The sequence below is a fragment of the Micromys minutus genome, assembly GCF_963924665.1.
Source record: "Micromys minutus genome assembly, chromosome: 6".
NCBI classification, from domain to species: domain Eukaryota; kingdom Metazoa; phylum Chordata; class Mammalia; order Rodentia; family Muridae; genus Micromys; species Micromys minutus.
Window position 1 is genome coordinate 76,638,731 of NC_137975.1, and position 15,817 is coordinate 76,654,547.

Here is a 15,817-nt window from a genome sequence, read left to right on the forward strand (position 1 = left end):
GAACCATTCAAGACAAAGAGATGTGTTGCAGTCAACAAAGCTGAAAGGTGTTGGAGATCTGAAGAGCATTTTGACATCAGACAGGGAGATGCAGAGTTTGCAGTTTTCCCAGGTGGTCTTCAGTGTTGCTTTTTTCCCAGTATTTTCTCCCAATCCTACCTTTGTGCCCTTTGGAAGATTATTGTATATCCGATGTCCTTTTGTATTGAAAGCATATGATCTGCTTTACATTTTGATTTTACAGGGATTACAGTAAATCATTGCATGATTCTCAGAAAAGATTTTGAACTTTGGACTTAAGTGGAGACTGTTACAGTCTATGGACAAGTTGAATGAATGCATGTCTACATTAGGTTATGGCTACAATCCTGTTTGGTGCCTTGAATATGAATGGCCCCTATATACTCATGTCCTTGAATGCTTTATCATGAGAGCACACTATTAAGAAGTATGGCATTGGTGGAATCAGTGCTACCTTTCTGGAAGAGGCATCAGGGTGCAGGTTTTGAAGTCTTAGAAGCTCAAGTCTGGTCAGTGTCTCTGAGTATTCTTTCGGCTGCCCGGACATAAAGCTGTAAATCTCTCAGCTCCTTCTCCAACCCATTTCTACCTTCATGCTTTCTTCAGTGATGATAATAAACTAAACCTGTGTTTAATATTTTCTTTTATGAACATTGCCATGGTCATTAAGTCCAAGTATTCCAACACAACCGCCTGTTACTCCAACACCAAAGGATCTGATGCCTTCTTCTAGTACCTGGCCACCACAGGTACCAGAACTCACATGAATATAACCACACACCAATACATACATTGAATTTAAAAGAAGATAATAATCTAAAAAACAACTTGAAACAAATGTGCATTTTTCTATCACTCATGAATTTGTAATTGTAAAAGGTGCTTTTGCATGCTTAACAGAGAGATACCTATTGACGTCAACATCTTCAAGAATACTTGATATATCAGGTAGAGAAACCATAATTATTAGTATGATTTTTCTGTCATCCATGCCATGCTGTTTCATAACCCAGTAGAAAATTTCAAATATGTAATAGACTTCTTTTGCAGTATGTAAACATTAGGGTACTTGGCAGAAATTAATGGATACATAGATATAAGGCTACATGTCTATATGAGGTTAATGCTATGTAGAAGTACACAAGAAACTGTAGTGACCTTGACCTTGAATCAGACTCTACTTACAGCAGAGGTTCTCAACCTGTAGGTCATGGCCTCTTTGGGGCTAAAAGGAGCCTTTTTCACAGTCACTGAAGACCATGGGAAAACACAGATGTTTGCATTACAGTTTATAGCAGTAGCAAAATTACAGTTTCTCAATAGTGTGGCAGGAGGATAACTGTCTTCGAGCAAAACCAAAAGGGAAAACCCTGCTACTCCCAGAATTTTTTAATAAAATCAACACAGAGACGAAAGTATTTTCTTAGAGATCACCTTTGTAAAGTTTACTCCATAGTTCTTAAATATCATTGTGCCTAACTTGAGATAGCCAAATTAAATAGACAAAAATAGAGTTTTCAGTAAAATATTTTTAAAAAATCACTGTATGACCCAGATGTCCATCAACAGATGAATGGATACAGAAAATGTGGTACATTTACACAATGGAGTACTACTCAGCTATTAGAAACAATGACTTCATGAAATTTGTAGGCAAATGGATAGAACTAGAGACTATCATCCTGAGTGAGGTAACCCAGTTACAAAAGAGCACACATGGTATGCACTCACTGATAACCAGAAACTAGCCCCAGAAAGCTCTGAATACCCAATACCCAAGAAACGATCCACAGACATTATGAAGCTCAAAAGGAAGGAAGGCCTCAGTCCTTATTGGGAAAGAGAACAAAACTCTCATGGGAGGAAATGCAAGGTCAAATAGAGGAGCAGGGATTGAAGAAAAAATCACTCAGAAGCCGCTTCACTTGGGGATCCACCATATATGCAGTCACCAAATCCAAGCACTATAGCCAACCCCAAGAAGTAGTTACCGGCAGTACTTACTGGCAGAAACCAGACAGAGATGCCCCTCAGGTGTCCCGCCCAACCTCGTCCCGCAAGGAAAAGATGCAACACGGCCAGGTTCTTCTCTCAGCAGTTTATTCAGGACTCCTTTCTTAATGCTTTGATGGATCCGGGAGCCCGTACCCGGAAGGCTCTCTCCTTTTATCCTTCCCGCCAGTCTGCCAGCTGAGGTGTCTTATCATAATTGGTCAGTAACGTGGCGTGACACAGTAGCATGCGCTCTTGGGGTGTTTACTAGTTAGAGAGGGTGGACACCGGCGCCATCTTAGGGCAAGGCTCCTTGTCGCAAATCCAATATGGCTCCCTACACTCAGGGACTAGGCTAGAGTCTTATAGATACAGCTGAGCATGCTTGCAGCTAACCATTGGTCTGAACATGGGGTATCCCAATGAGGTTGCTAAAGAAAAGACCTAAGGAGCTGAAAGGGGTTGCAACCTCATGGGAAGATAACATTATCAACCAACCAAATCCTCCAAAACTCCCATGGAGTAAAACACCAACCTTTGTGCACTCTTTGAGAGACCTGTTGACCAGTTTTGTATGTAGCTGAAGATAGTAGTGTCTGGCAACAATTTGAGAATTGTTAATACTGGGGTTTCCTATGACAAAGCATAGCTTTACTGTGTGACAAGAATCATCAGACAAATGTTAATGGCAGTATTCTGACCTTCTGGTTTATTACTCTACTGTATATAAACCCCAGTAGTGTTTTTACTAACTCAGCTGTGTTGAGAGGGAAGGTAGCTAGACCACTCCTACTTAGGAGATTGTAAGATAAAGAATAACTAGATACCTCTTTATAAGGAAAACATAGATATGATATTAACAAGTCACAGATCGCTTCCTCAGTCATTAGGTATACATAGACATTGTACTTTCAGAAAGTATACAGTTTTGTTTTCTGCATAAAGCTTATAACAACTGAGAATAAACCAGCTTCTCTTTAATAACAATGTGCATTCCCTTCTTAGGCCAGCCTCAGGTCATTGCTGGCACATGGTATATCCTCAGCAAATGTTTGTTATGTACATAACTTCACAAAACACCCATAAATCCAACTGCAGACACTTCAGATTGAGTTAAACAAATATGCACATGAGATATGAAGCAAAGTCACAGTGCAGGCCTCACCTTTCCTGACTTGACAAAAGGAAATTGAGAGAAGGGAAATGCAGTTAATACAAACTGAGCTTCAGTCCCTAAGGAACAACTTAAAGAATGGAGTTCCAAACCACTGTGACCCTAGAGAAGACTTAGTGGGAGAGTTACTCTGTTTTTTACTTTGGATGTTCAACTGGTTACATAAATAATCCCACATGTTCCACAGTTATCTTTATACCCAAAGACAAATCTTAGAACAAGTATATACCAACTCTGTTATTCTTAAATCACCTGACTTGACTGAGCAATACTTTCTTCCCTTCCCATTCTTCAATTACTTAACTTCTTGAACAGGGACCAATAGGTTTCATCTCTTGGGAAAGAGTAATCTTCATTGCACATGGTAATGTAGTTTCATGAAAAGTAGCCAGAGCCTTTTGAATCAGGGAATAGAAATCAAATAGGAATGAGTTTCCATGAACAAGATCCAAACAACAAATGCTACTGAGGATACAAGGGGAATAGAACCTCTGTTCACAGCTGGAGAGAATTCCAATATATAGCACAAAAGAAATTATTGTGCTGGCTGCTGACGAAAATTAAGAGGAGAAGTTTGCTTGCTAGAGAGGCAATTCTATACGTGTATGTTTTGCAGCATTGGTTACAATATTCAAACCATGTAATTAGCTGTGATCCAGCAACAGATGAGTAGATACAGAAAATGGGAAATATTTTCCTGTGAGATTACAATCACCTCTAAAGAATGAAACGCTGTTACCTTCAGGAAAATTGATAGAGGAGATAATGTTAAGTGAGGTGAACCTGTCTCAGAATAAGAAATACTGCATGCTGGCACTCGAGGCAGAGGGAGTGAACTGAAGAAATGGCTCAGAAATTAATTGGACTGTCCTTGCGGAGGATCCAAGTTCAGTTTCCACAGCCCACGTGGTGGTTCACAGCCATTTGTACCTGCAATTCCAAGGAATCTGATGACCACGTCTGGTTCCCACCATCATCAGACATGCACAACACATGAGCTTCATGGATATACATGTTCACAGGGACTAAAGAACAACAGAGCTGGTACGTGTTTGTTCTAAAACTTGTCTAAAATATATATGGCAAGGCACACAAGTGCACAAATAATAAAATAGGTTAAAGAAAATAGTGAAGTAAACTGTAAATAGGCAGAGACATGCTGCCACTAAATTTTTGGTAAAATTAATTACAAACAAAAATACAGTAGCATTGTCCAGCCCTGAAATTCAAGTAGTGCAATCATCCATTGGTATTTAAAAGAGGAAAAAAAATGTAGTGTCCTAACTTCTGATAATAAATGGATCTTTGAAATCATCAGCTGAGCTTACAACACTCCAATATTAGCTAGATTAAAAAAAAATACTCAAAAATTCAGAAATGGCATGACAGATTGGTATTGCTAATTAACTTATTTTTAAATTAATAGACAAATGGAATAAAATACAGGGCAGCTGGTTACAAATGGCAGAGGATGTGGACTTTAAGTGATAAAATTAGAGTATCACACACTCCCATTGAAAGCCACCGCAGAGTTGGGGAATACACATGGTATTGATATCTAAACATCACAGATGGCTTTCAGAGTGCTTTTTCACAGCTAGCAAATAGACACAAATAATCAGATACATTGAGCGAGCTGACTAATTTGCTAATGGAATATTTGCTCAAAGGCTGTACCTACACAGAAAAACCCTGCAATTAACCTTTGAAAACAAAAGGAATGGCTGCCTAGAAGGCTTTCCAAGCTTAATTATTGATAGGAGCTGAAGGGTAAATCTAAACCTGACCCTAATCACTCTTTACCTAAGATCGTGCACATCTAATTTAGGCAGCAAGTTAGCTAGTTGCAGCACCAACCTGCTGCTCACCGGAGGAATGGAAAGAAATCTGTCGGAGTTCCCTTAATGGATCAGGACAAGCTATTCTCAGTTGCTATATTTCATTTTTCTGTATAATGAGGGGGTAAATCTTCTTAGTTTACATGATATTCATTAAGTTACCTTCCTAGCTGAAATTATTACTAAGTAATTTAAAGTGATCATATTCTATATATTTTTTTAAAAGCAAACTGAAACAAGTCTAAGCACATGAACAAAACTCCACAGAGCTGGTAATAGTATGGTAAGATATAAATTAAAGTAATTAAATCATTCAAGGCTCTTAATCTTTATATCCCTGTATTGCAAACAAAGGAACTATGGGGACATTTACTGATCACGAAGTCTATACATCTTCCAAATAAATGTTGCTCAGTAAGTACGTGGGATTGAATGGAGGTTCGGCACTATGCCAGAGAGTATGTATATATGTGCTGTTATCTCCTTAAATACACTACATTTAGACATCCTGAAATTAAATAATTAGATCAATACTCTCCAGTAATACAAATCTAAGGTCTATATGTGGTTTGGTCTGTCTTTTTGTAAGCCTTAAAACTGTTTTTGCCAAATATTCAATGAGTCTTTTAATCTGAATTGGATAATCACTGGGGATTGTCTTCCTCTGTAAATTCATAAGAAATCAAAATGGGGAAGCTAGCTTCCTGGTTAAATGTTACAGCACACCATTATTAATCAGCGGGATATAATGAGTTCTGTGAAAGATGATTTCCTCCAAAATTTCTTTCTGTATTATGCAATTCTCCATTTTGTATGCTGTCTATATTTTTACTCATAAAAGACTAATTTATGTTAATACTTCTCATTTTAAAAATGGAACTATTCTTGGGAAAATTAAATTGATTGCTATTAATTCTCTAAAGTGAACTGATTAAAACAAATTGTTTCTACCCAACTACATCTCTCTAAAGAAGCAGGCATTTCAATCTAGAGCCTTCTGCCTTTACAGGGAATCCAAAGGAGGGGGTTTTAAAGGGAGATATTTGAGGACTGGCGGCACAATGCGATTTTTATATCCAAAAGGCATCCAGATCCGTGGATGCTTAGGTGTAGAAGAACAAGGGGAAACAACTTGAAGAAGAGTGCCAACGTGGTTTATTTGGTAACTGGTTTAGGTGTGTGTTTGTTGTCAATACTTAAAAAGCCAAATTATTTCAAGCATGTCTCCCTCTTAGACTGCACAATAGTGATTCATCCACTCACTGTTTCTATTGCAGAAGCAGTCATCACTCCCCAGAGTGGTGTGTTGCTGGGTATCAAAGGAATGACGAATTTACAAATGGGAAAAGAGGTAGCAGGTGGTATTCGTTATTTTCCTTGTTGTCTTTGCCAAATACCTGGCAAGATTAGGCAGAAATCTAAAAGTCTCAAGGGATTCAGGGTCATATGGTTGCGAAGACATGGTTGTAGATGTCTCCATGGCAGGAGGGATGTGCTACTGGGTCTTCGAAGCTCATCACAGCTTGGCAGAACAGAAAGAAGAGAGCAGTCAGAAAATGAGACCAGTCTATAAAGCCTCAAGGCCCTCTCCAGGAGATCTGCTTCTTCCAGTAAGAACCCACCTCCGAAACATTCTACAGCCTTCCAAATTAACACTCCTAGCTGAGGACTTCATGGTCACATTCACAAGCCTGTGGGCTTCTGTACTGTAAACCTCAACACCGAAGGCAAAGAAAGCACACATTGCTCTCAAAGAAGTTGCAATGAGATCCATGCTTGCCTGTAGGGTTTTGTAAAATAAGAATTGGTTAGTAATGATCAATTTTAAATACCAGGATCTAACATATTGGCATGCTGTAGTACGATACCACACTCAAGGTGGTTTAAAAGAACAAGATTGTGTTCTTTCTGAGCTGTATGCTTAGAAGTCCAAGATAAGAGAGACTGCATGGTCAGGCTTTTCAGACTCAGTCTAACTGCCTTAGTTACTTTGCAGCACATGTGTATGCTTAGAGCTTAGGTATATCCTGCTATGAAACTGCTTCATCCCCTCTCTTCCTGGTTGCAACAAGGTTGCCTAGCTTGTTTTCTTCACAAGTGTTTTGTCTCTCCTTAAAAATTACATTAGTCTTATTTGGCATAGTTGGGTACTGCAAGATCCAAGGCCTATTCTAAAGATATCATCTTAACTACATTTTGGTGTGTGTACGTGACCGTCTTAACTACACTTTCTTGAGTGTGTGTATGTTTGTGTGTGTGTGTGTGTGATTTTTATTTTATTTTTTTTACTTTTTATTTGCATCACACTCACTATCCCCTTTCATCCACCCCCTCACAGAATCCCCCGCCTTTCCTTTCCACCTCTCCCCTGAACCAGTGAGGTTTCACCTGCTGATCCTGCTACCCTTGTATATTCAGTCTCTGTGAAGCTAGGCACATCCTCTCCCATGGAGGGCAGACTAGGCAGCTCTGCTAGAAGTACATATCCCATGTACAGATAACAGCTTTTGGTATAGCCCTTGTGGCATTTCAGGATCCGCGTGAAAACCAAGCTGTACATCTGATACATATGTGCAGGGAGGCCTAGATGCAGCTGGTGTGTGTTCACTGGTTCGTGGTTCGGTCTCTGTGAGCCACAAGGGTCCAGGTTAGTTGACTCTGTTAGTCTTCCTGTAGAGTTCTTATCCCCTTAGGGGGTTATCATCCTTCCTCCTATTCTTCCATAAGAGTCCCTAACCTCCATCTTCTGTTTTGATGTCCTTAGTCAACAGGGAAATGCAAATCCAATGAAGTCTGATGTTCCAGTTTACACGCATCAAAATGGCTAACATCAAAAACTGCAGAGATATAACACGTGTTGGCAAGGATATGGAGCAAGGGGAACACTGCTCCGCTGCTGGTAGGAGTGCAAACGTACAACCGCTACAGAACTCAATTTGGCAATTCTGTGTTTCCTCAGAAAACTGGAAATAGTTCTACCTGAACACCCAGCTATAAAGTCCTGGGCATATACCCCAAAAATGCTCTACCATAGCACAAGGACACATGCTCCACTATATTCATAGTAGCGGGAAACTGGAAGCAACCTAAATGTTTCCCAACTGAAGAATGGATATAGAAAATTTGTTAACACCACACAATCGAATTATATTCAACTATTAAAAGCAAAACCATGGATTTTACTGGCAAATGGATGGACCATGATGATATCATCTTAAGTGAGGTAACCGAGTTAAACAAGGACGTACATCCTCTGTAGTCACTTGTAAGTGGATATTAACCATAAAACATAGGACACTCATGCTATGCTCCACAGACCAAAGAAGCTAAACAAGAAGGAAGGCGCAAGAGAGGATGCTTGCACCTCACTTAGAAGTGGGAATGAAATCATCCTAAGAGGTAGATGAAGGGAGAAGCCATAGGGTGGGGAATGAGGACATTCAGTATCAAGTGAGGAGAACACAAGAGAGGTGGCCAGATGGCCTTGAGAACCAATGGAAATCCGCAACTGACAGGGGTGGGGGTTGCTGCATCTACAGGATGAGATGGAGACCTGGGATAAGGGAGGCAGCCCAGAATCAAAGGGGTGGGCTTGGCTGTGACTCACAGCATTGAGGATAAGTCTGAAGAGCTCACCCTCTGCAACCAGGCAGGAGCCCCAGTGGAGAGCACTAGGTACACAAACCCACTCACAAAACTTTGAACCCAAAATTTATCCTGTAATGCAGGGTTGGGGAATGGAGCAGAGACTGCAGGAATGGCTGGACAATAACTGGCCAGACGTGCATCCCATGGGCAAGCACCAATCCCTGAAACTTTTAATGATACACTGGTTTGCTTGCAGACAGGAGTCTAACATGGCTGTGCTCTGAGAAGCTCCACCCAGCAGCTGACTCATACAGATACAGGCATCCATAGCCAAACACGGGATAAAGTCTAACTACATTTTCAGACCTTATGCTAGGTTATAGTTACCTGGGGTTAAGGCTTCCCTTATCTGTGGAAAGATTCAGTTCAACTAATAAAACCACCTAATTTCTATCTAAACAATGTGCTTTGACTCCATCTGTAGACACCTAGGATCTGCAATGATGAAGTAGGCCTTGACATTTATTTTCTGTGTCTCACAATGCCACAAAACAAAACACCAAGAACATTTTAAATAGTATTTAATGTTTATCTAGGTTATAGAAAACACAATTATATGAAAATGTAATGACATAAATCTAACAAGAAGAGGTGCGGGATTGAAATCCCTACAGAACAACAGACACACTTTATTTCATATGAAATTAAAAGGCTTGCTTTTATTTTGCCACTAAGGCTCATGTGTCTTCCAGAGTTCTTCTTTTCTGTTTGTTTCCAGGTGGGTCTTCTTCATTCTACCCATTACACGTGTTAGCATATGCCCCACCTTTCAAAACGGACCCTTAATCAGTGAGCAAAAGATCTTCCTGTGCTCAAGTTGTTTAAATCATTTTGTTGGTGTTTTAATTTTTTCATGTAGTTTCACTCAGAGGTTTGATGATTTTTCACCAAGTTTCTACATAGATCTTATATTTTGGTGTGTCTTTCAAAGCTCTTGCCATCTTTTTTCTGCTTTCTAATTTACAATGGACAAAAAAAATTGAAAACAATTTAGTGTGTGTGTGTGTGTGTGTGTGTGTGTGTGTGTGTGTGTGTGTAAATCAGTGTTCCTTATATTTACAATATTGAGAACCTGATGATAAAACCTGTTTCTCTAATTAAACAACTGAAGTTAAAGATACATTAGGTATGCAGTCCATAGGTTTGAGTCAGTTGTAGTTCATAGATTTCATTCTTCTGTACTGTTGAATGTGCTACCCTTGAGAGACTGGTAATCTATTCTAGTTATTTGTAATAAAATGGTATTGATTGATATGCTTTCAACTCCTAAGCAGTGTTAACATAAATTTTCTCAAAACGCTAAGTATGTAATAGCCATATAGATCTCATTTGAAAAATTTACAGTCTCTCTATATACAAATGGCCTTTTTGGCACTATACCAAAGCAAGTCCCAGCTCTGACAGCCTGCTTTTCCTGATTGATAGCATTTCAAGTTCTCATCATCAGGTCCTCAAAAAGGCTTCCTAGATTTGCCTTTTCTATCACCAGAGCTTCAATCTTTATACCAAAATTTACATATCTAAGGATCTATGCACAGAAACCTCCCTTCAGCCTTCTCTAGAACTCTGGGTAGACAAAGCCCTGTGTGAGCTTTTGGCCCCGACTAATATGTGAAAAACTATTGCTCACCTGATGAATACATCTATTTTTGGCATAAAGGTAAGGTTCATTTTTCTCACCAGAACAAAGCTATTAATTTTTGGAGTTTGTGTAAAGAGTTTTCATTGAAAACAGTCTTACACAGCACCACTGTAGGTCACAGCAGCTCCTCTTCTTCTTGGTTTCCTCTGCAGGATGTGCTATGGGTTACTATGTGCCTTTCCCTAGGTATCCTTCTCTGTGTCCTCTTATCCAAAACTCAGGTGGTAACTTTACTTTCAAACAAAATCACTGCACATAAAGGTGTTTAGATTAGTATATACTATATTCTATCGAGTTAAGAATATCTCCTTATTCTATTCCAATAAAGATGCTGTTCATATTAGAAGGAAAAATTTTGGCCTAGATGCTAACACAGGGAGTGTGAAATAGCAATGATTGCAAAACAGTGTTCTCAGACTGAGAGAGGAGTTTTTACAGTGTCTTCCTCACAAGACTCTATGACCTCCTTCATTCTGTACATCCTAAAGTGTTGTTTATCATTATTCTTACTCTTATTCTTATTCTTATTCTTATTCTTATTCTTATTCTTTTATTCTTATTCTTATTCTTATTCTTATTCTTATTCTTATTCTTATTCTTATTCTTATTCTTATTCTTATTCTTATTCTTATTCTTATTCTTATTCTTATTCTATTATCATTATTAGCAGTCTATGCCTGGCACTAAAAACCTGGAGTGCCACTGGTCTCCAGTCTACCATGGAAGCCTAAGGAAGCTGAATCTAGTGTCAGTGAAAAAACCGTGGTAGGGATGGCATAGAGGGGGGACTTGACAGAAAACGTGGAGGCAAGCAGACAATACGTTTGTTTAGGTCGCTTTATTTGAAGTACCACCCAATGTAGCTGCCTACATTTTGAGTGGGTGTTCCTACTTTAAATGATTTGGTCACGGTGACGTCTCACAGGACTGTCCATTGGAACATATGTCAGTTGTGTCAGGTCGGTTCAGTCAAATTGTCAAGCAAGATCAGTCATCACATATAGGTGCTTCCGTAAATATTTAATTGGATTTGTCACATCACTTTATTAGCCCCCATGGTCTTACTTCGTGGGCACTGCCTAATATGAAGCCAGGCACACGAACTCTGTCATTCATTCCACGTGACATTGCCTCCACATGATTCCCTTCTTAAGTGGTTTACTCCTCCTGCCCTACTGCCTCTGTCCCAGGTAGAATTACCACCCTGGCGTCTTCTCTCCTCCACCGCCCGTCACAAACATTACTTGAAAGCCCAGTAACTTTTCAAACAGATTTATAAAATAGATTTTCAATTCACAAACCCTCTACACAACAAGATTACATAAAATGGACAAAGATACAAACTGCCCTTCTATATATGATAGAAGACTTATAGGATCCATTAAAGTATTCCAGTCTACCAGTTATGGCCACAAGGATTCATATCTGCTTTCTCAGGCTCCATCTTGATTTTTCTTTTCTCTCTCTCTTCCTCTTATGATTTCCTCCCCTTTCTCTGCCTACCTCTCCCTGTTCAATCATGTCACACCTTAACATAAATCTACACATAGAATCCAGGGGATCAAACTCAGATGCAAAGACATGCAGAGATAATGTTTTATTTTGTTTTGTATTTCCACTGAAACAAGTTGTCATTCCTAAATGTCTATATTTTAGGAACTCTGTTTTGATGTAATTTTATTCTAACAGCCCTAGGAAACTCATAATCGGAACCTGTGAGCAGATGTTAATTCCATCTGCTCACAGTAGACACACAAATGCACATATAGTGCATGACAGAATAAATGATATGATATAAGAAGTGATATGTGCTTACATGTAATATACATAAGGAAATGCAGCAATGTTACTTTATAAACATACTTTTGTTTTGTGACTGAAAACATTCAAGTTATCAATTCAAACTGTGAAGTAAATCCATACAATAAATATGACAAAATTATAAGCAAATGATATCCCAAAATCAGCTGCACGCATAAACTCTAGGGCTTGGTTAGATTTTCTGTGGCCCTTGTATGCATAAACACATTGTTACTCATTTTAAGTATGACTATATATTAGCAAAGACTTCAAATAGGAACTCTCTGGCTTATGATCCTTTGAGTGCTCATAATTGCCTATAAATCCATGTTACACCACTTCTGTGTTTATTGCTGTGCATTCATTCTGACATGAGATATGCCAGTGCAGTGTGCACTTGCCTGAATTTGCACGCACAGACAAGCAGGTGCATGTGCTTAAAAACCTCGATTTCTCATAAGAAATATGCTAACAGTATGGTTGATGAAGCAGACTGTAGTCATACCATCCACACAAGTCAAAAGTAACAGGGCCATATGCTCCAAAATGTAGAAAGCTGATTTATTTCGATGCACATTATATATATATATATATATATATATATATATATATATATATATATATATATATATATATATATATATATACTATTTTATTTGGTTTTCCATTTGACTGTCTCATTAGACTTTCATGGAATGGAGGAATTGGGGATTTTGTTCAGGGAAAGACAAATAATGAAGACTTAACTAAAGTAGTTCAGGTTGATGAATATATATATATTTAAATCTCCACACGCATTCCTTATCTGACTCATTACTATGACCTGATACTACTAGACAAGAAGCAGTTACAGGGTAAAAGAGTTTGTTTTGGCCCACTATGCAAGGCACAGAACACGATTCATCTGTCAGAGAAGCTGTTGAAACAGGATTGGCTCACATTTTGGTCAGCTGGACTTTGATGACATCTGGATGAGTCAGAAGCAGAGGAGGCAGGGCTGAGGCTCATGTGACTTTCTCCCTTGCATCATTTGTATTCTTTGGATAGTGGTAGTCTTCCCTTCTCAGTTAATTCTCTCAGAGAGATGAAAAATCTTCACACATGTGCCCAGGTCTGTATCTCTTAGGTAACTCTAAACCTATCTCTTAGGTGACTCTAAACCTGGTTAGGTTGTCAAGGAAGAGTAATTATTCCGCCGTCTTTCCTTACTGGTCATTTTGCATTCATAATTTTCCATTGCCAAATACATATTCTAAGGAACTCACTGTAAATAATTATAACACGTTGTCAGGGATACAGTCTGGAAAGATGGACTAGATATGCTTTTAATACATACATACATTTCTGTCACTCTTTACAAAGTTAGAGTCCTCCTTTATCTTAACAGAAATTAAAGGATACACCATGTAACAAGTTTACATGGAGGAAAGGGTTGTTAGAGAAATTTTAAAAATGACAAAATGCATTTATTTACTATCTAACAAGCCAGCCTTTTCTAAGATCTTTACAAAATAATTAATTTTGGATGGATATGTGTTTCTTAACTATATTTTAAAATAAGCCTACAATGCATTCTTTTCACTGTTTTCATATTACTCAAAATATTTCTCGTAATGAAGACAAATTGCATGTAGTACACTGAAGTATGTGACTGCCCATGCTGAGCTCCAGACTGGTTTCATGTGCCACCTGCCACTCCTACATACATGTATGTCTGCTGGTTGAAAACCTGCAGAGAGGTGTCATCAGTTTGGAACTAAGGGTTTTCTGTTGAATATTGAAGGTGTTCCAAAGAATGATCATTGTTTCTGAACAACAACAAGAAACACTGGAACTTGAGGGGGGGAGGGAGGGAGGGAGGAAGGGAGAGGGAGAGAGAGAGAGAGAGAGAGAGAGAGAGAGAGACTGATTCCTTATAGCATTCTGTTTGGCTAAATTAAAGAACATCCCGGATGCTTCATTTTGAGAGAAAAAGGTGAAAAATGACTGAGTCCTGCATTTCCACAGCTCTAACGACTTATACTAATATATTCCTTTATCTAAATACTGATTTCTGTTTATAATTCAGCATGCAGAGGTATTGTTAATTCCAGTATAATGGATTCCAAATACTTGCTCTTTAGAAATGACGAATAGCTGTTTAAACCCAATGATAAGAACATGCTGCTCCTTACTAAACAATAGGCCCTCCACAGTTACTGTGCCATATCTGCCTGAAATCAGTTTATTAACTTTTATTGAATATGCAAAGCCCAACATGATGACAGCAGGTACATGACCCTTTCCTAAAAGCCCTGAACTTATTTCCTGAAACATTTTGTTGTTGTTGCTTTTGTTATTGCTTCTGTGTGTGACTAAGAGGAGCAACAGTGACAGCATGCCTGAGTGGAATCTGGGCCCACGGAATACTTTTTTTTTTTATTCATTTAGGTTAGTGTGTGCAGTTCAAAATGAAACACGTCCAAGGGTGGCCACAATGACCAGCAGTTTCCAAAGCATGAAGGTGAAGCTGTTTTGGTATTCTTTGTTCTGGTAAATGTTAACAATGAATATGCTGCTACCGGTCTGAGCAGTCTCACCCCAAGGGAGTCACTCCAGTGTGGAGTCCTGTGCATGGACTTGTTCTACCACACAGTCCACTCCACCATCCCTGGCTGCTTCTGATCCGGGTGGTACATGGCCACCCTCAATGTGCTGTTTTCTCTCTTTCCCTTGGCAAGGTGGTTGTCACACCTGGCACACATACATCCCAACCTTGCAGTGGCCTCTGTGCGTTCTGTTGGCTTTTGAACTCAATTAGGCTGCCACATCAAAGAACACACCAAAATACTCTGATCCATTGGTATAATATAATTTTCCACCTAGATAAGTCAGATCATCCTGTAGAGTTTCATCCCTAATAAAATATTTATAGCAACTTGTATGCACAGAGAGAAACACTTAGATACAATTACCTCCATGTTCCTTCTCCCTCCTTCCTTCTCTCTCCCCTTACCAAAACCTTTGTTTCCACCCCACTCTCTACTGTCCAATCATGTGTCACCTTGACATCATCCTTCAACTTTCTGCTACGTGTCACCACATAAACTCACAAAGATTACAGGGACATCTTCCTTTAGGAGGCAGAAAACCCATCAAAATCAATTAGATATTGTTCATCTCTCTTATGTAGCATTAGGCTGGGAGGGATGGCTATCTTTTTTATATTATATCTCTTATTAAAGTAGATGGGTTTTCCACAGTGGTCAAAATGAGATTGTTCTAGTCATGGTTAAAATAGAAACAATAAAAAATTCTCTCATGTGGAAATAAAGTAAAATTTGTTATTGAACTGCTAAGATTTTCTGTACTGGCAAGCGATTTTATTTGATGATATAATTCTGTCATTTGAAGTGGTTGTGTTCATTTAAAAAAATTAAACATTCATTTAAGTTATGACAAATGACACAAGGTAAAACCAAATCAACTGTTATCCAATCTATTAATAAGGAGTCCCTTCTGAGCAGTTAATTTGATGCCTTTACCCTTTCAAAAGAAAAAGTAAAAGAAAAAGAAAATAAGAAAAAGTCTATGAAAATATTTTCTGTGTTCATCACAAAGTAGAAAAACAGTCTTCTATTGGAATTGAAATGTGGTGCAGAATTTATAAGATGTCTCGTTTCCCGTGGGATGATTTATAAAGTCATTATGCTCAGGGTAGTA